We start from the raw sequence: 25,208 nt of genomic DNA, 5'->3' as shown, positions 1-25,208 counted from the left end.
ATTTTGTAATAGACGTCCGTACAGGATGTACGGCGATGGGGTGTACATCTGGGTAGGAGACTGTATAACCCCTTCGTACATATTGTGTACAATTGTATACATGAACTTCTATTGCCACTGGCTGCGTGGTGCGCAACCATCCAGGAAATGACATTTCGGACGTAAACATTGCCGAAATTGAATGACAATTGGCACAAAATACAGCCTTTTATTTTCATCAGAAGTACAGTCGGATAAAACCAATAACATCATTCATGAAAAGTGAAAACAAAATTATATATGTGCCGAATGATTGGGCTTGATTGGCTCAAATAAAGATAAAATCGACAGTTTTCCTCACACAAATCCGGGCACGAATCACGCCAAAAAATATTACAAAATTTCGCTCCAAAATTCGCGCGAAATTCCCCACCAAACTAGTCTATTGTGGTCTCCATTTTTGATTTTGAAACCTGGAAATTAAAAATAAGCTTTAATACAGGTTTTTATGTCAACCATAACTTGAAACGCAGGACTGGACAATTAAATGTAAAGTTACGAAGCAAAATGGACTGCAGGGTCATTTCAGACCACAGCACCCGAGTTTAACGCGAGAGCAGTCGAGCGAGCATACACATGATACATTGGCTTCAGTGCGGGGACCGACCCGGTAGTTGCCCCCTTGAGCTGCCGGCTGGAGTGCCGTTACACTTCTGACTTTTGCTTTTTTCACTTTTGCATGAGGTTTCACCACATTTTTTTTACTCAAGACTTTAAAACTTGTCTAAATTATGGTTCTGAATTCCCTGCATTGATTCGAACACGATTTGAACAAGCACGCTTATTCACACACCCTTGTTCACACAAGTTTGATCACAGCCATAGTGTAGGCCCTATGATCTTAGGCCTAGCCTATAGGCTTAATATAAAATTGGGTTATTTTTTGGCATATTTGTAATACATAAATGGAATCAGCCACATTTATTGTGTTTGTAGGTCTTGTTGTAGGCCAACCAGAGCAATTTAAACGGCCAAAATAGCCAGTGGGATTTCTTTCACTTTACCTCGTTATTTCAGCTTTAGGCCTACCTCGTTATTTAACCCTTCCCCATTAGGCCTAATAGCAGATTAATATCACTATCTTCAGTAGAAAGCAGTTTAATATAGGCTATAGCTATCGTCTGTAGATAGCAGATCAATATAGGCATAGACCTAGCTATCTTCAATAGAGATAGCAGATCAATATAGGTCTAACTATCGTCAGTAGATAGGCCCCTAGCAGATCGACATAGGCCTAGCTATCTTCTGTAGATAGCAGATCAATATAGGGCCTAGCTATCTCCAGTAGATAGCAGATTAATAGGCCTATAGCTATTTCAGTAGATAGCAGATTAATATAGCTATTTTCAGTAGGCCTAGATACCAGGTTAATATAGGCCTACAGCTATCTTCAGTAGATAGCAGATCAATATAGTGATCTCCAGTAGATAGCAGATCAATATAACTATCTCCAGTAGATAGCAGATGAATATCAATAGGCTATAGCTATTTTCAGTAGGCCTAGATAGCAGATCAATATAGGCATAGGTGACTAACTATCGTCAATATATAGCAGATCAATATAGCTATCTCCAGTAGGCCTACATAGCAGAAAAATCTTCAGTATTTTATAGCCTAGATAGTAGATCAATAGGCTACCCCTATCACCAGTAGATAGCAGATCAATATAACTGTCTCCAGTAGATAGCATATCAATGTAGGCCTATCTATCTTCCGTAGATAGCATATCAATATTGCTACCTTCAGATCAATATAGCTATCTTCAGTATCAGTGGATAGCAGATTACTAAAGCTATCTTCAGTAGATAGCAAGTTAATATAGCTATCTTCATTAGATAGCAGATCAATATAGCTATCTGCAGTATCAGTAGCTCAATATAATTAGGCCTATCTTCAGTAGATAGCAGACCAAGTTTTCTTCAGTAGACAGCAGACAATATAACTATCATAAGTAGATAGCAGATTAATATATAGTTATTTTCAGTAGATAGTAGGTTAATATATAGATATCTTTAGTAGATAGCAGATCAATATAGCTATGTCCAGCAGATAACAGATCAATACAACTATCGTCAGTAGATAGCAGATCAATATAACTATCTCCAGTAGATAGCAGATCAATATAACTATCTCCAGTAGATATAGATCAATATCTATCTTCAGATCAATATATCTATCTTCAGTATCAGTAGATAGCAGATTAATATAGCTATCTTCAGTAGATAGCAAATCAATATATACTTAGGCTATATCCAGTAGTTAGCAGATCAATATAACTATCTCCAGTAGATAGCAGATCAAAAAAGCTATCTTAAAAGTAGACAGAAGAGCAATATAGGCCTAGCTATGATCCGTAGATAACATATCTTCAGATTAATATAGATTTATTCAGTAGAAAGCAGATATAGCTATTTTCAGTAGATATCAGATTAATATAGCTATCTTCAGTTGATAGCAGGTTAATATATAGCTATCTTCACTAGATAGCAGATCAATGTAGGCCTAGCTATCTCCAGTAGGTTGCAAATGAATATTAGTATCTTCAGTAGATAGCAGATCAATATAGCTATCACCAGTAGATTGCAGATTAAAAAGCTATCTTCAGCAGATAGCAGATCACTATAGCTATTTTTAGTAGATAGCAGATTAATAAAGCTATTTTCAGCAGATAGCAGCTTATTATATAGCTATCTTCAGTAGATAGCAGATCAATATAGCTATCTCCAGTAGATAGCAGATCAATATAGCTATCTCCAGGAAATAGCAGATCAATACAGCTATCCTCTGTAGATAGCAGATCAATACAGGAGCTTAACTATCGTCAGTAGATAGCAGATCAATATAGCTATCTTCAGTGGATAGCAGATCACTATAGCTATTTTTAGTAGATAGCAGATTAATATCGCTATTTGCAGCAAATAGCAGGTTAATATATAGCTATCTTCAGTAGATATAGATCAAAACAGCTATCCTCTGTAGATAGCAGATCAATATAGGAGCCTAACTATCGTCAGTAGATCATAGCAGATCAATATAGCTATCTTCAGTAGATAGCAGATCAATGTAGCTATCTCCAGTAGATTGCAGATGAATATAACTATCTTTAGTAGATAGGAGATCAATATAGCTATCTTAAGTAGATAGCAGATCAATATAGCTATCTTAAGTAGATAGCAGATCTACAGCTATCTTAAGTAGATAGCAGATCAATATAGCTATCTTCAGTATATAGCAGATCGATATAGCAATATTCAGTAGATGGCAGATCTATGTAGCTATCCCCAGTAGATTGCAGATGAATATAACTATCTTTAGTATATAGGAGATCAATATAGCTATCTTCAGTAGATAGCAGATCAATATAGCTATTTTCAGTAGATAGCAGATCAATATAGCTATCTTCAGTAGATAGCAGATCAATATAGATGTTGTCAGTAGATAGCAGATCAATATAACTATCGTCGGTAGATAGCAGATCAATATAGCTATCTTCAGTGGAAAACAGATATTTTCAGTAGATGGCAGATTAATATAGTTTGTAGATAGCATTTTAATATATAGCTATCTTCAGTAGATAGCAGATCGATATAACTATCGTCAGTAGATAGCAGATTAATATAGTTATCTTCAGTAGATAGCAGATCAATATAGCTATCTCTAGTATATTGTAGATGAAAATAGATATCAGATTACTATCGCTATCTTCAGTAGAAAGCAGGTTAATATATAGCTATCTTCTGTAGATAGCAGAACAATATAGCAATCTTCAGTAGATTGTAGATCAATATAGCTATTTTCAGTAGATAGCGATTAATATCGCTATCTTCAGTAGAAAGCAGGTTAATATATAGCAATCTTCAGTAGATAGATCAATATAGCTATCTTCAGTAGATAGCAGGTCAATATAGCTGTTGGCAGTAGATAGATCAATATAACCATTGTCGGTAGTTAGCAGATCGATATAGTAGTCTTCAGTAGATAGCAGATTAATATAGTTATCTTCAGAAGATTACTTTATCGATCTGCTATCTACTGAAAATAGCTATATTTATCTGCTATCTACTGAAGATAGTTATATTCACCTGCAATCTACTGGCTTATAGCTACATTGATCTGCTATCTACTGAAGATAGCTATATATTAACCTGCTATCTACTGAAGATAACTATATTAATCTGCTATCTACTGACGATAGTTATATTGATCTGCTATCTACTGACAACAGCTATATTGATCTGCTATCTACTGAAGATTGTTATATTCATTTGCTATCTATAAAAGATAGCTATATTAATCTGCTATCTATAAAAGATAGCTATATTAATCTGCTATCTACTGAAGATAGATATGCATCTGCAATCTACTGGAGATAGCTACATTGGTCTGCTATCTACTGAAGATAGCTATATTGATCAGCTATCTACTGAAGATAGCTATATTAATCTGATATCTACAGAAGATAGCTATATTGATCTGCTATCCACTGAAGATGGCTATATATTAACCTGATTTCTACTGAAGATAGCTATATTGATCTGCTATCTACAGAAGATAGCTATATTGACCTGCTATCTACTGAAAATAGCTATATTGATCTGCTATCTACTGAAGATAGCTATATGATCTGCTATCTATTGAAAATATCTATATTGATCTGCTATCTACTGACGATAGCTAGGGCCTATATTGATCTGCTATCTACAAAAGATAGCTATATTGATATGCTATCTACTAAAGATAGTTATATTCATCTGCAATCTACTGGAGATAGCTACATTGATCTGCTATCTACTGAAGAGTGCTATATCGATCTGCTATATACTGAAGATAGCTATATTCATCTGCAATCTACAGAAGATAGCTACATTGATCAGCTATCTACTGAAGATAGTTATATTGATCTGTCATATACTGCTATATTGATCTGCTATCTACTGAAGATAGCTATATATTAAAATGCTATCTACTGAAGATAACTATATTAATCTGCTATCTACTGAAAATAGCTATATATATCTGCTTTCCACTGAAGATAACTATAATTGATCTGCTATCTTCAGAAGATTACTATATCGATCTGCTACCTACCGACGATAGTTATACTGATCTACTAAAAATAGCTACATTGATCTGCTATCTACTGAAGATAGCCAGAAACGGGTTTTCGGGGTATAGAAGGGGTCGAAAATGGTCATGGTGTTGTTTAAACGCCCATAATTCGCAAATTAATCACAAGACTACCCGTACTTTGAAACATATATTAAATTTTCATCGATTTGCAATCGATTGGTAATACTTTTATAGTCAATTTGTTGCCGAAAATGTCTAAAATCGCGCAAAGAAAAGGCGTGTTTTCCCGTGTGTTTCAATGTGATGCTGAATTGGTTGTAAGCGCCCTGACTGTGCGTAGCCAGTGGCACAGTCCGTCGATAAACAGTCTCCTACCCAGATGTACACTCCATCGCCGTACATCCTATGATATGGACGTCTATTACAAAATTGACGCTATTTGCGTGAGCAACATTGCTGTGTTAAAGAGATTGTGCATGTACAATTATCCCGGGATAACCTGATTAACCTGATCCCGAGATAACATGATTATCTCGGGATAATTATCCCGAGATAACCTGATTATCCCGGGATAACCTGATTATCTCGGGATAATTATCCCGAGATAACCTGATTATCTCGGGATAATTTTCAAAAAAAATATTTGTTACATGTCACCCATGAGGCTCCGTATTGGCTTCATTGCATATTGATGAAAATCATTTGTTTCAAGACAAGTCATATAACGCTTAACATCAGATTTACCAGGCTTGTTAACGTGCACTTTGAAGTCACCTAAGTAATGACCTTTCTTGGAAACAAAGAAATTTCGCCAATGAAATCCTCAATTTCAACCATGAAATCAGAAACACAAAGACGATTTTCAGTTGATGGTGGGGGTCTATAAACTATAATATATAGTATTATATATTATAATTGGCAAACATCATGCAACTTGAACCACAGACCTCTTGCTTATCAGGCAAGGCTCTACCACTGAGCTACACAGACTGTCCTTGATAAACAGGACTCAAATCTGGTATTTCTGGATATGAGCAGTCAGGGTGAACAGTACAAACAACACATTACATTTACATGCTAGTGTGCGAGATCAATATATTACTTTAATGATCACTTGTCGTGTTAAGGTTGGTCTGAACCCTGGAATTATGAAAACTTTCGGGCCTCATAACTGCTAAACTATTAGTCTAAACAATATAAAAGTATACATTTTTAGAATGGAAATGACTTGATGAATTCATCTGTGAGGTCCAAAATCCCAAAAAAAATTTTTGGCCAAACAATTTTTTTGTTACGTTGCACGAAAAAATTTGGGCCAAAAAACCTGTTTTTGTTTTTTTTTCCAACAATGAGCATATTAGCCCAAATTGGACCTCACAGATGAATTTAGCAAGTCATTTCCAGTCTAAAAATGTAACTTTTATATTCTTTAGACTAATAATTTAGCAGTTATGAAGCCTGAAAGTTTCCATAATTCCATGGTTAAGACCACCCTTAAAGGTCCGTAACCCGATCGACAGCATCATCCCCCGATTTTTTTCATTGTTGATGAGGTTTTGGTATCACATAATAGATACTATTTTTCTCATTACTATCCTGAAATTTGACGCTCCAAGTCGATGTATTTCCGGAGAAATCATGAATCACAGCGGTTTTACAGGTATACCAGTTTGTAAACAATAAAAATTACTTCGGATCATGGGAAGAGAAAAAAAGCGAACTACGCTAAGTGTAGTCTCCTACACAGCCAGTTTGCGTCGGTCTGACACTCGTCGATCCTCGTCGATAGCCACATACAGTCTGGCTCGAGACTACGCTAAGTGCTGAGGAGACGGTCCGCCGTATATAATAAAAACAATTCCTTCATTATTTCAGTTGGTGAAATAGCTCAATTGGCTAGCGCGCCGTTCTTTTACCCTAGAGGTACCCGGTTCAAAACCCGGTATCGGAAGGTTTTTTCCTCTCCATTTTTAACCCAAACTTTTTATATTCATTTGAAATGTACATATTGCAAGGGGAAATATATTTTGTTTCCTTTTTTTCTGAAACGGTACGAAAAACCAAAAAACCAAATATTTTCCGTTCAATACGGGCCGGCATTGCAGCATGTCAGCATTAAGTCATACTGAACGGGAATTGTTGTTGTTGCATGCCTACCCAGAATGCAATTCACGATACAAGGTATTGGATTGCAAATTTGGCTATTTATTCACATTTACGCTGAAAATGCTCTCGTTTTTCACAAAGCAGCATAAAGGGGAGATATTTGATATTATTATGTAATTTTAAAGACAATCCATATCCAAAACCAATAGGGTTACCCCCTTTAACTGCCAATTCTACAAAATAACTCCCAATTTCTGTCGAACTTCCTTTTACGAAGTACTATTAATTTTGTACACAAAGTTAGATATCTCAAATCTAAACTTAAAAACTATCTTTAAGGTTACTGAAATTTCCATTATAAATGACAATTGATGTTAACATTTGTCAAAACTGCAACAAACATACAATGTACCAAAACATCTTGACTTACTTAATGCATGATTACTTTAAACTACTTTATGCACAATTTCAGTAAACAGGAACAGATTTTAGTTGTATGCCATTTTGACCCTAATAAATCCAAAGTTACACTCTTTACTGTGAAAATGACCATATTTGAGATAATGGATGCAAATGACAATTTCAAGATTTTGGTGCAATATAAAACTGATCAATTCCTACAGCTACATGCGCTATCAACATGCCAATTATCAGCTGACCTTGCCGAATAAATTAACTAGTTATTAAAATATCAACAGTTGCATGAAGTAGACCCAAGTCATGTTTACCCACTACGTGCACATGTGCATAATTTGGATTCAAAATGATCAATCGTGAAAATTTGGTTTGTATAATAATGCTTATAATAACGCTTACATGAGCATGTATTGGAATATGTTAGGAAGCCATTTTAAGGTTAAAACTAGAATTATGGGATTCATAATTTAAGGTGGCCCCATAAATACATATATATTAATAAGCTCTTTGATATTCATAGTATGCAAATAACATGACACAAAGCTATACAGCACATCAGGCCACCATATCCAATCCCCATACCAAGCTTGAAGTTGACCAGTCATTGTGATTAAGCTGCAGAGTACATTAATGGAAATGTAGACATAATATGCAAATAAGCTCATTAATATTCATAAATATGCAAATAACATTTTTGGCAGGCTGTTTCGGGGGGGGAGGGACTCATAATTATTACACAGCCCCTCAATCATTGGCTAGTTACATGTATTACAATTTACAGTGCAGTGTCATTTTGCAACTCATGCTTTCTACATGTTCAAGATGCAATTACTTTAACTGCTAAAACAAATATAAAATTGATCAGAGAGTGCATAAACTATACTATTTTCACCCTGATGTCGCAGTGACGCTAACGCTTTGATGTAACTGTTTCGTGCTCGCATCTATGCTGCGTCTTTAAGCGAACACTATCGATTTACATGTATAGCTGCGCCCAATGAAATGTGCACTGATGTCACTGCCACATCAGGGTGGAAAATGGTACATGTATAGTATTTTAAATCCCATGCTTGGCAGTTAGGGTTAACATATTGTTTCTTCATGCAATAAATTCTTTTCCCATCAGCATTTTCCTCTGATAAATCCTACGATAAATCCTACGTGGCAATTTGACTGCCAATCTTTGTTTTGTTTACATCACATTTGCTGATGGTGAATACAACTCGACTGGATTGGCCCTATTCTGCACATAATCACATTATTTCACATTCCCCAATTCCAGACTCATATATTTTCCCGCCGATTTGCTTCACCTGTCTTGGGCCATGTGACCAAATCACTTCACTCACATCATCGCTAAAATATTGCCTGATGAGTACTGTGCCATCATCTTGTATAGATCTATGCAGAACTTCTGGTGTGGTTTAAATCCATGTAAAGATCAATTTTCTCTGTGGAGAGGCAGTAGATTTAAATGTTAACATTATACATTTCCATACAACAACTTCATGGCACAAATTCTTTGCCAGTTGTGCTGCTAACACCCGGTGTTATCATTTACCATTCTATAGGGTAACACATGTTTGTTCCTGAACTTAAATGTCCCCCTATTTTGCCTGCGTTCAAGGACATTTACAGCAATTGTGTAGCTATTTTGCAGGAACAAATTAACCGAAAAAAATCCCCTTTTTTGCTCTTCAAGGACAAAGGACCCTTTTAAAACATTTCAAACAAACTGGGCGAGTTTGTTGCAGAAATTGGTTGAATATAAATGAAGGCAATATAAGTTCACCATTAGGAAAAGCTGGTAGCAAGATAAGCGAAAAATTGACCAACTTATCAATTTCTGAATTTTTATGATTCACAATAATAAAATGAAAAACAGCTCCAATTTCAAAATATTGCAAACATCACAGACATAATTTGGTTTTTTCTTTGAAATAGAAGTCACTATTACAATTTTACTGTATGAATTATTGCTTTTAAACATTAAGTAAAATTTTAGGTAGAAAAAGTTAGCAAATGTGTGAAAATGAAGGCCCAATTGAAGCCATTTGTAGACCACTATTCACTATTATACTATGGTATATAGGCCAAATTATTAAGTTATTAGTTAACACATAAAGTGTATGATGTCAAAAACTGAGGCGAAAGTGACCATCGCTTTTTCAGAGGGGGCAAGACAAATTTTAAATGGGGGAAAACATTGACAAAAATGGTCAAAAAAGTACACAAAATGCCTAAAATCTTAAATATCGGGCGGCGACCATCCCATGGGCAAGGCTTCATGGGGCCGCTGCCCCCTTTTGGCTATGCCACTGGTCGGTCAGTCGCTAGACCAATTTCTCAGGGGTGGGGTGTGAACAAATAATTTTTGCTGGTATCAGGGGCTGAATTTATTTTTTGCTGGCCCTTGGGCACAGCAACATGATTGCCACCACTGGCTCTTCCATTTGAAGTGTTACACCTTTCCACCACAACTATAACCCAAGTATTTTCCAAGTCATACAGCTGAAATGTCCCCAGAATTACTTTAGCGGGAAAAGTGCACAAAAATTTGCTATATTAATACCAAAATTCAAATGGCGTTGACTGTGTGTGATGATATTCTGACTTCCAGTATTTTATTATTAATATTTTCCTCTAAAATGTTGAAGCCCACCCTTAGATCATGGCCACTGGGCATGGGCCCACTGACCCTGTGGTACTGGTTTTTTGCCTATTTCGTAAAATAAAGAAAACGTATGCACCTGTAATGGACCACATCACCAGGCATCACCTCAACGCGTCTGGCCAACGTCTTTGTAGGCCCACCTACATGTAGCCCGGCCCAATAGGGCCTATATGACCAACAATTGTAGTTTATTTAGTTTTTATCCCCCTCTCTCACATGATATGAGAGACACATCTCATATCTCATCCCTCTGCCACCTTTCCCTCTCTCTTACCCTTCTCTCTCCCTTTTTCTTTTTTAGAGATGGCAAAGGGTGTCACACCCCCACCCCATGGGAATGTTCCCCCTCAGACGATTGAATAATTTGCAAAATGAAGGTCCAATTGAAGTCATTTGGTGCATCATTTTTACAATATTATCATTGCTTTAAAAAAAAAATTAAAGGGCCCAAACTCAATTTGCCAAATTTTACTTGAGATTTGTAATTACAAAAGCATGCACGGATTGATGTTGAAGTCAGCATTAAGTCTGTCTTAATAGTGACTTTGGTGAAAAATATGATGGGCTCACAGTAATTTTCACAAGCTTTGGGCCTTTGCCTTTACATCATACTTATGATCGATCCAGACAATTGATTTAAGGCCAGAATAAGGGGCGAGATTTTCCGACTTTATTATTTGTGCCCCATCCGATTTATGCCCTTAATTTTTTTAAATGTTGTAGCAGCTCTGTGCATATTCTCATATTGGAAGAATCTACATGTACCACTTATTCTGGAGCCTGTCTCACAAAGACTTACAATTGATTTAAGGCCCAAGTAAGGGGAAAAGGAAAGAACTTGCAACTTAATTGTTTGTTTGCGCAAATTTGATGAATCCATGGTAACGTCAGAAAACAAACAGACTAGAATTACGCGGTTCGTAATTAAGGTGGCCCCATAAACCTATACACCACATGAGGCCACGATATACTATCACAATATACCAAGTTTGAAGTTGATTGCGTTTTAAAAGCTGGAGAGTGGATTAATGGAAGTGTAGGCAAAATATGCAAATGAGCTCATTAATATTAACAAATATGCAAATAATGTGACATAAACGTATACAGCACATGACGCCACCATCGCAGGCGCGTAGCAAGGCGTGTAAAGGTGGGGCGCCCAATAGACGGACCCAATATGACACAGAAAAAATGTAAATCATGGCCATCGCGTCGTGCTTGCGCGGCGCAGGGGGGTGTCTGAGGGGGGATGTGCCCCCACTCAGAAGTTAAAAACTTTTGCAAAATAAAGACCCAATTGAAGCGATTTGTTGGACCATTTTAGCACTATTAGGCCTATTGTGTAAAACTTTAGTTTGAAAAAGCCGAAAATTTATGAAATGAGCGTTCCATGAATCCTTTCACGATAATTTCATGGACAAGTTTTCCCTATTATTGTAGGCCTATAAATTATGTTGAAACATAAATTGGCAAATGTCGAAAGGAGAAGCGAAAATTGGCACTTGTTTGTCACCCCCCTGAGAAGTAAGAAACTTTTGCAAAATGAAGACCTAATTGAAGCGATTTGGTGGACCATTTTAGAACTATTAGTGAGAAAAGTTTAGTTTGAAAAAGCCGAAAATTTGTGAAATGACGGTCTATGAAGCCTTTCGTGGAAAAGTAGGTTTCCTATTATTGTAGGCCTATAAATTCTGTTAAACATAGGGCCTAAACTGGCAAATGTTGAAAGCAGAAGCGAAAATGGGCACTTGTTTACCCACTATGCATAGGGGTGTTTGAGGGGGGGGGGGGGCTGTTCCCCTATCAGAACTTGGGAAATTTTGCAAAATGAAGGTCCAACTGAAGCCATTTTGGTGCATCATTTTTACACTATAAAGACTCAGTATGAAGTCCGTCTTAACAATACCTACTTTGTTGACAAAATGTGACGGGCCCTGCAAATCGGCGGGCCGGCAGTAATTTTCACATGCTTTTATGACGAGGACTCGCCGCGCGCCTCCCAGTTCTGACACTCCGAGTATCCGCACCGGTTGCACTAAAAGAAGCGCGATTCGCGAAATACAATAAGAAAAAAAGGGGTCATTTTTCATACACTTGTTCGCGAAATTGAAAAAAAAGGCACCAATCACATGTATAAATCGTCGTAGTTTCATTATTCAATTCATTTACGAATTTCAGTTTCATTATATTCCGTTTAGTGCACATTACATTAGGTCACATAAATTATACGATGCATATACAACTGTGGGTGCCGTACATTAATTAATGCGTTTCCATCAAAAAGGGGTATATTGGAAATATTATTTGTGGCATTGTAGAAGGGCAACAAATTCGCGAAAATGCTAAAAACTAGGGTTGTTTTTATCCTGAAAAGTTCATGAAATGAGATTCAAAAGGTTTTTTTTCAAAGTTCACGACGAGCATGAGTGACCCATGTATACATGGAGTGCTGGAACCGGGACCCGCCTTCAAGCAAAGCCTAAAATAATTGCAGGGCTATATTAAGACCTACTTCCGATCGACCCGACTGCGCGATTTTTAGGCATGTGCCTACTATCACGACTATACGCGCAATTTTTTTCTCCTTTTTTCCCTTTTCTCCTCCTTTTTCTCCTTTTCCCCCCTTCCTTTTTCTCTTCTCTTCTTTTCTTTGCAAAAAAGTAGGCGCCCAGGTGCACCATCGTGCGGTCATATCGTCTTGGACGCGCCACCCAAAAAGGTGGCGATGTTACATTTTCCCAAATGTGACTCAAATTAAATGATGATATCTCTGCCAAGCAAGAAGTTATACATGTAGTCATGCTTGTGGTCTCATTTTATTGGTAAATAAAATGCACTTTGAACCCTGTAAAAAGAATTCCATTAGCCTTTTTAATACTGACACTGTGCTTCATAGAATGCAGAATGGGCAGGGTGGCGGAGGTGGGGGATGTTGAGGTGGGGGATGTGGTACACACAAACTCTATGGGATTGATATTTTTAGTGCATAATATGCTTCTGTAAAGGCTGTAAATTGGCTTTTGACTCTATTTAGCATCTAAAAGACTCATGGCCTTACAGCTAAACAATTCTACTAATTGTTTTTAATCATTTATGATTGGTTTCAGTGGCATACCGTGGCCGCTCCTACGAATTCTAATCGCTAGCGCCCTAAAAGCAACACAATTTGTTATATAGTACAATTTTTTCAACATTTTTCATACTTATCAAAATTTTTACTGCCCTTTTTTCTTTACTATTTCTTTTTGCTGCCCCTTCTTCTTCTGCCGCCCCTTCGTTTGCCGCCCCTTCTTCTTCCGCCGCCCCTTCGTTTTGGCCGCCTGCTTTTACCCCCAAAGCCCCCCAAAAATATGCGCATGGGTTTAGTCTAGAAAATACAAACTTTTCCATACAAAACTACCCGTTTGCATATTAAACACTGTAGTAAGTAATGTGGATGTCTTCAAAATCTAAAAGTTACTGTAAATGTTTAATTACTTATCCTACCATGGTCAAAGTATAGATTTTCTGAAGGGAAATTTGATGAAGAATCTAAATATGGACTTACTTTTTCTGTATGGGTTAGGGGCAAAATGTTTCAGTTCAAAATATGTTGAATTGTAAAAAATTCTAACATATTTTGGGACACCCTGTATTCCGAGATTACCAAACAAGTGTGATTTTGGTTTCTTCCAAAGTCAGTGGGCTCCAGATCCTCTAACCAAATGAATGTTGTTTACTTCAAATTTATTACTGCAAGTTGACATTAAGCAATGCATTAAGTAACCCATTTTTTTATTCGAATCTTTTTTATTCCACCCTGTATAACTTGAAGGTCACCCTGTATAATGCGTTGAAATGTGTATATTTGAATTGCTTATGCCTTCAGCTTTCCAAAAATGTATACTTTTGCTAGTTTAGGGTTGATAATTGTGGAGATAATCTAATTAGAAACTTGATTGGTGTAAAAATTTATAATATTTGTCATGTAACGCTAAGGGTGGCGAGTTCAGGACACATGGCCGTACCAATTTTGATATAAAATTGGACGAATTGAGCGTAATACCTGAACTTATCGGTCGAGCTAGAGTTTTCAAATATTTGAAACTCTAGCGAGATCAATAAATTCTGGTGTCATGCGAAAGTATCCATCCAATTTTATCATTATTATGTCTTCAGAATCTTTTTGGTCAAAAACATGATTTTTAGTCAAATAAAACCATGATTTTTAGTATAAAAATTTTTTGGGTAAAAAACATGACTTTGCTTAAAATTGTGATTCCTGCTCAAAATGTGATTTTGGTAATAAAATATGACTGATAATGTATTTTTTAGTGAAAAATTTGGTTTTTTTTGGTAAAAAACAAAAAGATTTTTGGTCATGACATGTCACATTTACAACAAAAAATCACACCAAAAGAGACTTTGGCACAAAAAGTATAAAGTATAAACTTAATTATATAATTAACCTACTCATTAATTCATTTGTGTCGCATTCATTCACCCACTATATGTTTATTCAATCATCAATGGCAATTCCAGTTGAAATCCATATACCCCCTATGGAAAACATAACCTTAAGCTTCCATACAAGGGGTTTAGATTTTTGTAAGAATACATCTTGTGTGTCATTTTTTACTTGTGCGTCTAGCCACAGAAGCATGGTCTTTCAGATGGGTATAGGGGTCACCTTTGAAGGTATTGATAAAGCCCACACAAGCAAAAACACACTAAACAGACAGATATGCAAAAGAGGTCATCACACAATATGTAAAAACAGACATGTATGAAAAAAGACACAGAAGATACATATTATACTTTAAAGACACACAAGAAAGTCACACAAGCTCACAAACACACAAGTATACCTGTGTTGGTAGGGGAGTAATCCCATTTGAAGTTCACATTCCCTGTGTGGGAGACGCGGTCATGTGTTCCATTGTGAGTGTATGGATTTCAACTGCAACAGTCCAATATTTTCATGCACTCTCTGTCATTTATTGGTTAGTTTATCACATGTTGATGTACTTACTCCTTGTTTACTTATCCACTAAGCTCACCAACCTACCCAATCCGTCCGCTCCCACACATTAATCCGCCTACCTGGGCTCATGGGCAAGAGGAGGAAATTAGCTCACATATTTTCTAACAGTCCCTGTGAATGAGTAATACTCTCACTGGATATGGGTGATTTTTCTAAAGAAAATTGATAAAATAACTCCTTGACACCCACCTACCCTATCACTCACTCACCAACCCACCGCACCACTTAATACCAACACTGTACACCAACCCACACACAACCCTGTCTGTGTTTGCCTCCAAACGTGGACATTGTGTTTTACTATCTAACCGAGGACGTGTGTATGATGTTTTCATTGCCTAACCGTGGACTAAAATGGTGGATTTTTTTGGCGTATAATACTGAAACGGAATTTTAGCCATCAACCTGCGGACGGTAGTTTTTACACGTGTGGTCCTCGGTTTTAGACAAATAGCGTTTAAAGCATCTAGCATGCATTTGAGGTCTTTTGCAGCTCAGTTTGAGACCGAGGACGGTCCTCGGTTGGAAGTAGGTCCACAGTTTAGGGTGAAAAATCTTGTGTGTGTCCTCGTTTGTCGGCAAACACGTACGCACTCATTCATTGATGAAACCCTACCTTATAGCCATCTGAAGCAAATGACAATTGGAATAACACTGGAACATGAGAGGCTTTGGGCTTGTGTAAATCAATGAGAGTTCTTCCTGAAGAAATGAATATATACATAAATGGTAACAGTATATTGATATTTTGACCACATTTTAGAGTTTTATTGCTGTTTTTGTAAGTGTAATCTAAATTTATGACCATTTTGTAAAACAAAATTTTGCATAGAAGGAGAGATTTAAGAATTTTGAACGTGTACTCACTGGAATGATTGATCTCGTCAATGGCAAAATGTGGTAAAATAACTGGCAAAGATAACTCTTTGATATTGTCATTCTTTGAAAAAGCTAGATCTGAAAATATTTTGATAAGGGATCAGGAATTTCCGATCTCGGGTGGATCGGTTCATCACTAGTAATGTAATTATCGTTACTAAATTCTAGTATATAAATATAGTAGGTTAGTCAGTGGGTGGGGTGCAGTGGCATGCTGGATGAAAAGCCATGGGGATTACACAGCTTCCTACTGAAGTTTAGATGTCTATTTGTAAGAAAAGGTACTAGTATTGTTCATTTTCACATTATTCTCTTTCTTTCTTTCCCCTTTTTGGACATAAAAATGATAACAATGAAACCATTATTTTGACCCGAAATGTACTCTGTGCAAACAGAAATCAAGCTACAGCTTCCAGTGGTACATGTATGTGTAGTACCGCTACATGTATACTTCTAAATCAACTGAATGTTAACATTCATGCTGTCATTTGACATTGAAAACATCATTAAATAAAAACAGAATGACACTTTGTAATTTCTCTAAGACAATTTTGGGGTGCAATCCAATGGCCACTGTACATGTATGGTACCACATGATTTTGGGAAATGTATCGTCTGTCATCTTACCAGCTAAGAGTTAACACACTTCACTTATCAGTTCATGAAACAGTTGCATGAACTTAAACTTGGCTGCCTGAAGCAGAGACACCATCAGTTTTCTTGTTTGTTCATGAATCTCCACACATCCTTCATCTGCTAAGATTCTTAAAAGTCTGGAAAAAGACAATATAACCTGTAGAAAGAAATTGTATCTGATCAGTTTTTGATACTTGCAATTCCCCTTATATAATAAGACATATTGAAACGGTCTATAATACACATATTTGGATAAATAGGAACTGAGATTATAATCTGATCTACTGGACTTACGTTTTGATGAGTGGCAATATTTCACATCCTATCTCGGATGCATCATCATCTTCTTGATCGCTAAACAATAATCTTCACAATCGTATATTTGGATAAACATTTAAGCAAGTCACAAAGGTGGAGTCTTCAATTAAGTCTAAATTACGCTATCCCCTAACAATGCAAGCTTTTATTTTAATTTTTTTTACAAAAATTCCTGACATTTGTTTCTCCTGTTACATACCATACCCGAAGCCCCCCCCCCCCATCCTACGCCTGAAAATGCCAGAAAAGCCTTGCATAATTTACCTTTTGGTAAATCCCATAATTCTTTTGCGTTTAGGCGCAAGATGTCGATTATTTAACATCACACCGACTTGCAATGCACAGTAATGATGTTAGTTAAGCGATGTGCGCATCCCCTCGATGCCAATGATGACATCTCAGGTCTACCTGCAAAGGCTTATGGGATTTAGAGAAAAGGTAATTTGTTGATGGACGCATGGTCACTCTGAAACACCAACACACTGACTGACGGACACACGACATGTTATGGCTATGCCATAAGGTCTTTTCGTCTGGACGACCTAAAAGTGGCTGCAATAAATCATCAGTCCTGTTAATTTTGATTACTTATCTGTTTCAAGTAAAATAATGTCGGAACAATGTATGTAATACTAGGATACAAGACTTCAGCTGAAGTTTATGTGGACTCGTTTTGTACTTGTTTGGCAAGATGTTTTTTTGTTCTTTTGGTTTTTTTACAAAATTTGAAAAAAAAGGAAGTTAATAGGCCTTTAAAAATTACTTGTTATTCAAAGTTGGAAACCAGAGAAATACTGAGCTCTTAAGAACAATTTGCTAATTTTGTTTTCAAAGTTGGATAAAGTTGTACATTTTAATTACTTTTGCTTTTTAAAAGTTCTATTGAACAGCTAGCAATGCATACTAATTCAATGTGTCACTGCCTGTTCAATAGAAGCAAAAATAATCAAAATGTACATTGTACAACTTTATCCAACTTTGAATTAAAAAAATAGCATTTTTTTGTAGCAGTAATTCTCCAGTTTCCAACCATGAATAACAAGTAATTTATATTTTATATTATCCCCCCGTATTTTTTCGGTACCCGGATTCCCCCTTGAAAATTCAATATGCAACAAAATAATGCCGAAACTTTCAAATTTTGCTCATTTTTTTCAAAATTATGCCAAAACCTTTTTGACCCCTTTTTTATTTTGTTTGACCCAATGACCCCCTTTAAAAAAAAAAAAATGCTTTGTACCTGATAGGCCCCTACTTCGCGATGCCGGTAGACATACCCGTCACTAGGTCAAACATGTAGCCGCATTTTGTAGCGTCTTCTTTTTCCTAGATCGGTTCAAAAGAAACGCTTAATGCTGCTGGAAACACTGAACCCCGCTCAACGCTGCTACATGTATATCGTACCACTCCTTTTTCGACTCCAAACACACAGTAATTTGACTGGCAGAAGTATTGTGTGGCTGTGCGCACAGTCAATGGTCATGACCCACCGATTTTGAGATGATTTTGTCATGAAAATTCTGCCAAATGTGATGACTAGAGGCTAGAGCTGAGTAAATTGACTTTGATAACTAACATGTTGGATTTTCTTTTGACCTGGTAAGATTTTAGATTTATATTTTAACAAGATTTTAGTCGCAAGCAAATACCCGCACCGTGTGTTTGGAGTCAAAAAGGATGCCCAGCTTGGTACAATACCGCTGCATTGAATGGGCTTCATTGTTGGATTGAGTAGGTTCGCTTAATGCACATACTAATTTTTTGGTCAATCAGCGTTGACATTTTTTTTTATTTTTTTTGTTATTTATTCTGTTAATGTTGAAATTTGGATGAAATGTTTAATTTCTATGAGTCAACTGTATCTTTTGGTTGCTATATTTTGAACCTGTAGTCTAAAATTTTGTTGAAGTGCAATTTTTATTTAACAACATTTTGATGCAATCGCCCATCGTGATTGGCTGTGTTTTCTTCCACTGCTTATTTGCTTTACACAGTGTCATGCTTCAGCAAGAGCAAACTCTACATTTTGAATTGAATGCAATGGTCTCTAGCCTTACTCGAGAACTTGAGCTTTGAATTTGCACACAATAGTTTGATTGCTAGATGCTAGAGTGCGTTGCTATCGTTTTTCAGTCGGAAAGTGTTGACATTTTTTGTTATTAATTCTCTGATGAAAGTTATTTCGATGAGTCAGCTGTATCTTTTGAGTAAAATTTGCCTAAATATAGTTGAAGTGCAATTTTAGCAACATTTTTTATGCGATCGCCCGTCGTGATCAGCTATGTTTACTTCTGAGCTTCCATTGCTTTACACGGTTTCATTCTTCAGAGAATCTGACAAGATTTTGAATGCAAAGGACTCCAACCTAGACTGTGAAGCTATCGGTGAGCAAATTTGTGGCTAGACTTCTCGAGCAACTCTGGCCTTGCATAAAGAATAATAACCTATCATGTCATAATATTGTAAATTTACTGATCAATATTAAAAATATAAAGCTTGCGAATGCGACCAGATCACCAAATCTAGGGTAAATTAAAAGGGAATATACTCGGAACGCTAGTGACTCCTCTGAAATAAACACACATAGCACGGTAGTACTACAGTAGAAAGCATGCACGCACCTTACAATGTACTTTGCTAGTGCCGTACTATTACGCTGCCTTTCATATTCGCAGAGGAGGACAATTTCGACCTCCTCGTTTGTTTACAAACAGAGAGGTAGACAAAGGGCCTGTCAAAACTGTTCCGCTTGTCCTAATACTCTAGTATCAAATGGTCCACAATAGAGTGATTCATGCAACATGAATAGGGATTAAAAAACTGTGAAGTAGGACCATGTGCTTCTTTTGTCCAATTTAGCATCAAGATTTCATGATTGAATATGGAAACAGTTCAGACCCAGAACTCAGAAATTAATATTTTGTTCTGGGTCTGATTATTCGGACTAGTACTTTGCGTACATGGTAGTGGTAGTGGCAGTGGCTGGGAGGGCACTTAAGGTGGTACTACACCCCTGGCCAATTTTGTGCCTATTTTTGCATTTTTCTCAAAAATTCGTATTGGTAACAAGTAAGATATTTATATTATAGGGGCAAGGACTACAACTACTGCACTGGAAATTTTTTTTCAGCACAGACAACAGTTGTGGAGTTACAGTCAAAAATGAGGAAAAACCAATATTTGATCAAGAAATCAATAACTTGCTTTGAGTTGCTGAATTTCCAGTGCAGTAGTTTTAGTCCTTGTCCCTATAATATACATATCTTACTTGTCACTAACGCGTTATAATTTTTGAGAAAAATGCAAAAATAGGCAAAAATTTTAACGTGCACAGGGATGAATCCTACTGAACACGGACCAACAGCTTTATGTGACTTCCGAATTACGGACGGAGCACATACACTACCTATATCTGCACGTGCTATAGGCAGTGTATGGGGGCGAGAAGAAATTCTTCAATTAAATTACTGAACTTACCGTATCCGTCCGAGTATAGTCCCACGTTCAAGTATAGTCCCACCCCATTTTTCGAAAAATTAAAGAAATTGTAAAAAAAAAAATAAAAAAAATAAAAAAAAATTTTTTTTTTTTTAAAGTTTTTTTTTCGGTTTTGGAGTGTCCCTGGACCTAGACCTAGATGCTAGGATCATTCGTGGTTGACCTAAAAAAAAAATTAAAGATGTTTTGTATTTTTAATATGAAAATTAATAATTTGTAAACATTAGAGGTCCTGGGTTCGATTCCCAGGCGGGATCACTTTTACTCCTTGTCTCCTTTGTTATTTGCGATGGGCGAACCCATGTTTATTTATAATTCCCGTCGATCATGCCACTGTTTTTCCGTGTTTGATAATTCATATTCATGTCATACTCTATTAATGATAAAAATGCATTCAAATTCAAGGTCAAACATAGGGGGTCTGAAGAAATCTCAACTTTCCTGCGATATCGCTTGACACGTGAATGCGTCAACCAATCATATACAACCAACTGGATGTATTATTTTGCTAATTAATTTACCTTAAGTTCTCAATTATTAACTGTTGGTGATTAATTAATAAATTCAAAGCCAGGTGGTGAACGCCGTGCATTCTCTAAATTCCGTAAATTTCCATTGTCAGCCGTGTAATTGAATGGGATTATTTTAAAATTTTAAAATGCTTAAAATATCACGAACAAGTAGGCCTATGTTTAAAACAAATAATATTAATACAAGCTAAAACCGTTGGGGTTCGATAATGAACGCATACAAAGCTAACCTTCAAATTAATTAAATACAGTAAAATTTGATTATTACTGGGCACGTCGAGGCAATGACAGTTTTAAATTCACTGTGTTGGTTAGGCTCCGATTACTCAGTGCACAAATTCAATGGCTCGTACCAGTGATCGCGGCAGCCGCGAAATTCTGTCCCGATTTACTTCCGTGTTGCGATTAATTGTGTGGAAAGTGCCATGCGGCTGAGCAGTTTTGCCGTCTCTCTATCATGTCATCCACCGCCTGTTCAAAGCAATAATTATTGACAGCAACAACTGATGTTTTGAAAATGTAATGTGACATTTAGAATATTTTAATTGTCATTATCTGCAATCGCTATCGCCTTGATTTAAGTATAAATGCAGAAGCGATGAGCGATGCATCGCAAAATTCGGTGATTGCCCATCGCTTTCCAAAAGCGTTTCATCGCAATCACTCGGTGATCAAGTATGAATTCAGCTTATTATTATTATTAAGCGAATAAGCGTACTTGAATACAATTCAGCTGACGCCGGTACAGCATTCAAGCATGTTCAGACCTGGCAACATCGCTCATCTTACGTGTCAAGTCGCTCATCTTACGTGTGAAGTTTCTTGTATGTTTCCTCGTACTATTTGCTATTGTAACTTAGCATCAATCCCCATAGCAAGGCCAAGGCAACGTCCCCACACATTCAACAGTATATAGTTTGAAAAATATAAAAAAATATAAATAGAATTTACAATAAATTAACCGTTTCTATAACATTATAACATACCTTGTAGAAAATATCACCGTAGGTTGCGGCGCAGTAATCGTAGAGAATAAGGTAAACTGCTATGTCTGATGTCCATGTTATTTTCATGACATGCATGCATGACATACATTATTTATAGTACTGAGTCTGAGAGTGTCGAGCAGTCATTTTGCTCCGATTTCATACATAAAACATGCATGCTCCATCACATGATCATCATGGACTCCATGCCATCGACTCGCCGCTCGGTGCTGCCATGAATCAACGGACAACGAGAGTTTCTGGTAGTTATTGTGGTCAAGAGTCGATTGAGGCAAACATCGGGCGGCAACAATTTCAGCAGAACCCAAATTTGTGCCAAATTCATGACTACAGTACAAAAAAATATAATAAATATAGTCTACGTCTTGCATTGAATTTGTATACAGCGGCATTAATGGTAGTTCTGCAGCATTATTATTGTGACCCAGCCTGACCTGTATGACAAGCTGCGCCTAAAAAGATTTTTTTTCTAAAACCTTTGTTGATTGGCTCCTATTAACCCGTGTGAAGTAAGCCCAGCCCAGTGATCACTTGCGATAATCAATTTATAGGAAAACTATTGGGTGCACTTATTCCATTCGAACAATGCCACATTTGATTCTGATCGGCAAGCTCCGGCACAAACTTCCACACAACGCGTACGCGATGGGAGTTCGAGGGGAGTTCATAACACATTATTTCCAGGTTCAATAGGCTAAACACTAAACAGTTTTGGAGTTGATGTACACGTTTGTGGAAGTGCTACAAATATTTAAAGATCTTTGTTGAGAATTATGAACAAATTGAGAGATAATATAAAGTATATTTAAATTATTTATTGTTATTTAAAAAAGAATGTTTTTTACAAGCCTGATAGCAGAAAACCATGATGAAAATAGGCTTATGCAAATTAATGTAATCTCACTTACCCCAAACAAATCCACTTGGGTTAAGTGGGACGGTGGTTCTTTAAATGTGTTGTTGATAGAAACAAAAACAAAACAAACTAAAACAAAATTAAATTAATACGTTAAATTGCATAATTAGCCCTATAGGACCTAATGTTGCGCCAACAAGCTCAAAAATTAATACTGAACATGCCTATTGAATGACTTGATTGTTGATTTTGAGGCTAAAAATCGAAAATCATTGGTTTTGTTTAGTTACCAACAACCAACAAAATACGAAAGAAAAATCATGAAAAAAATAAACATAATAATAATATGATTATAATTATAATTTTCGGATTTATAATTTTAGGATTTTCACTATATTTTCGCACACAAATTTCGCACCCCCCATATCAAAGAGAAATGTCATGCCCCCACCTTGAATTCACCATTCCTATATTTTATGTCCCCCTATTAAGGTCAATAATTCATGTCCTTCCCTCAAGTCAATCAAAAATGTCGCATCTCCCTAAAATGCTCCGTACCCCTGACGTATTGTGATTATTCCTAAATTTCAAATATGTTTGTGAAAAGAATAAGATTAAAAAGATGGGGGGGGGGGAGTCCCGCAAATAACTGAAGATGATCTTCATGGTCTAAATCAAGGATAATCAAAATTCAAAAAAAACCTTTATCAAATTGTGTAGGCCTATACTCATAGCACGTAAACCTAGGCCTATATGGGGTAGGGGGTCTTTAAAAGCCATTTCCCCCGCTATTATATAGCCCAATGAGCTGAAATTCAAATATTGTGATCATAATAAGATTTTTAAAAAATTGGGGGGGTGCCCCAATAACTGGAGTTAATCTTCATAGACTAAATCAAGGGATTGTCTTCAATAAAAAAAAAACCGAATATATAATGTTGTACGGTGTTACGAGTCGTACTTGACTCAAGGCCAAAATCACCTTTTACCCGAACTCACACGAATGCACAACACAAATACACTGGTTGGTTAAGCCAACAAAATCTAAGTCTTTAATTGAAAGCACGTAATATGATTGGTACAATATATGACAACAAATGTAAATGAAATATAATCACTCTTTAACTATTTAGTACTTAGCCAGCATTCTTCTTCCTGGTGATCATAAAGTTCTTGCAATGTTCTGGACGATGATGTAATATATCCTTGTTCACTTGTCCTGCGAAAATCAGCGAAGTCCAGTGTACACTTGAGTTTATAAATATCCTTGTGTATGAAATCCTCACACAAAAATGGTTTTGCTTTCTCCTCTTGCCGTTATCTCCTTGCGATGCAGTTGTCCCCACTTATTTTGACAGTTGCGTTGAATCAAAACACCAGACTTCAGCAAGTCGACAGAAGAATATATATTCCTTTCTTGGAAGAAGTACGTTCTTTGACGTATTCTAGATCTTCTCCGACAACACTGGCAAATAGTAGTACTTTCACTACATAAAATATTTCTGGTTTGCAATTTCCTTTCTTTGAAGGAATTGGACTGTAAGCATATTAGCTAGCTAGCCCAGATCAACACTATCAACTGTGACAATAATTGTGTTTACATTTTCTTATATATCAAGCAATGGGAAAAACCCCATCCTATCAATAGGCTATTACTACCTTCACACTATCCTGCAGTCTGGGAAATTCCCAAGTCTTAATTATAACATTAACCTTTCACATGACATCATTTCCTGAGGGGAATCCCGTGACATCATCTTCAATTTACAATCTCTAGGGGTATTACCATATGATCCAAAATTAGATGTGATTCAATTTGTTTTTGATCAAGTTGATGCAAGAAAGGGGAATCCCTAAAATGTCTCATAAAATAGATTTTAATTGTACACAGAGATAAATCATCAAATTAAATTACTCAGGGCACATCACAACGGCTCATAGCATGTAAACCTATATAGGGTAGGGGCCTTTAAAAGCCCTTTCCCCCGCTATTATACGGCCCGATGTGTTGTTATATGTCAGTATGTTCATAGCACATAAACTTAGGGGGGGGGGCTCTTTTTAAAAGCCCTTTCCTCGCTATTAAATAGCACAATGAGCTCAAATTAAATTATTGTGAACAGAATATTGTAAAGAAAAAAAATGGGGGGGGCTA

The 25,208-nt window shown here is 36.5% G+C and overlaps 1 long non-coding RNA gene across 2 annotated transcripts in view; it reads right to left on the bottom strand.

Moving 5' to 3' along the window:
* Positions 1–22,686, bottom strand: part of LOC140143069 (uncharacterized) — a 30,356-nt gene extending 7,670 nt beyond the window's left edge. The window contains exons 1-4 of one of the 2 annotated variants that reach the window (XR_011857609.1): positions 22,177–22,686; positions 16,836–17,001; positions 15,946–16,031; positions 8,946–9,083 (exon numbers count right to left, since the gene is read on the bottom strand). This is a non-coding gene — a long non-coding RNA (uncharacterized lncRNA). Of the gene's footprint in view, positions 1–8,945; positions 9,084–15,945; positions 16,032–16,835; positions 17,002–20,639; positions 20,699–22,176 lie in introns of those variants that run through there. The other variant, XR_011857610.1, reaches the window with a different exon arrangement.
* Between the last annotated feature and the right edge of the window lie 2,522 nt (positions 22,687–25,208).

The sequence above is a fragment of the Amphiura filiformis genome, chromosome 20, assembly GCF_039555335.1.
Source record: "Amphiura filiformis chromosome 20, Afil_fr2py, whole genome shotgun sequence".
NCBI lineage: Eukaryota > Metazoa > Echinodermata > Ophiuroidea > Amphilepidida > Amphiuridae > Amphiura > Amphiura filiformis.
Note: the sequence above shows the minus strand (reverse complement) of the source record. Positions and strands in the feature narration are given on the sequence as shown.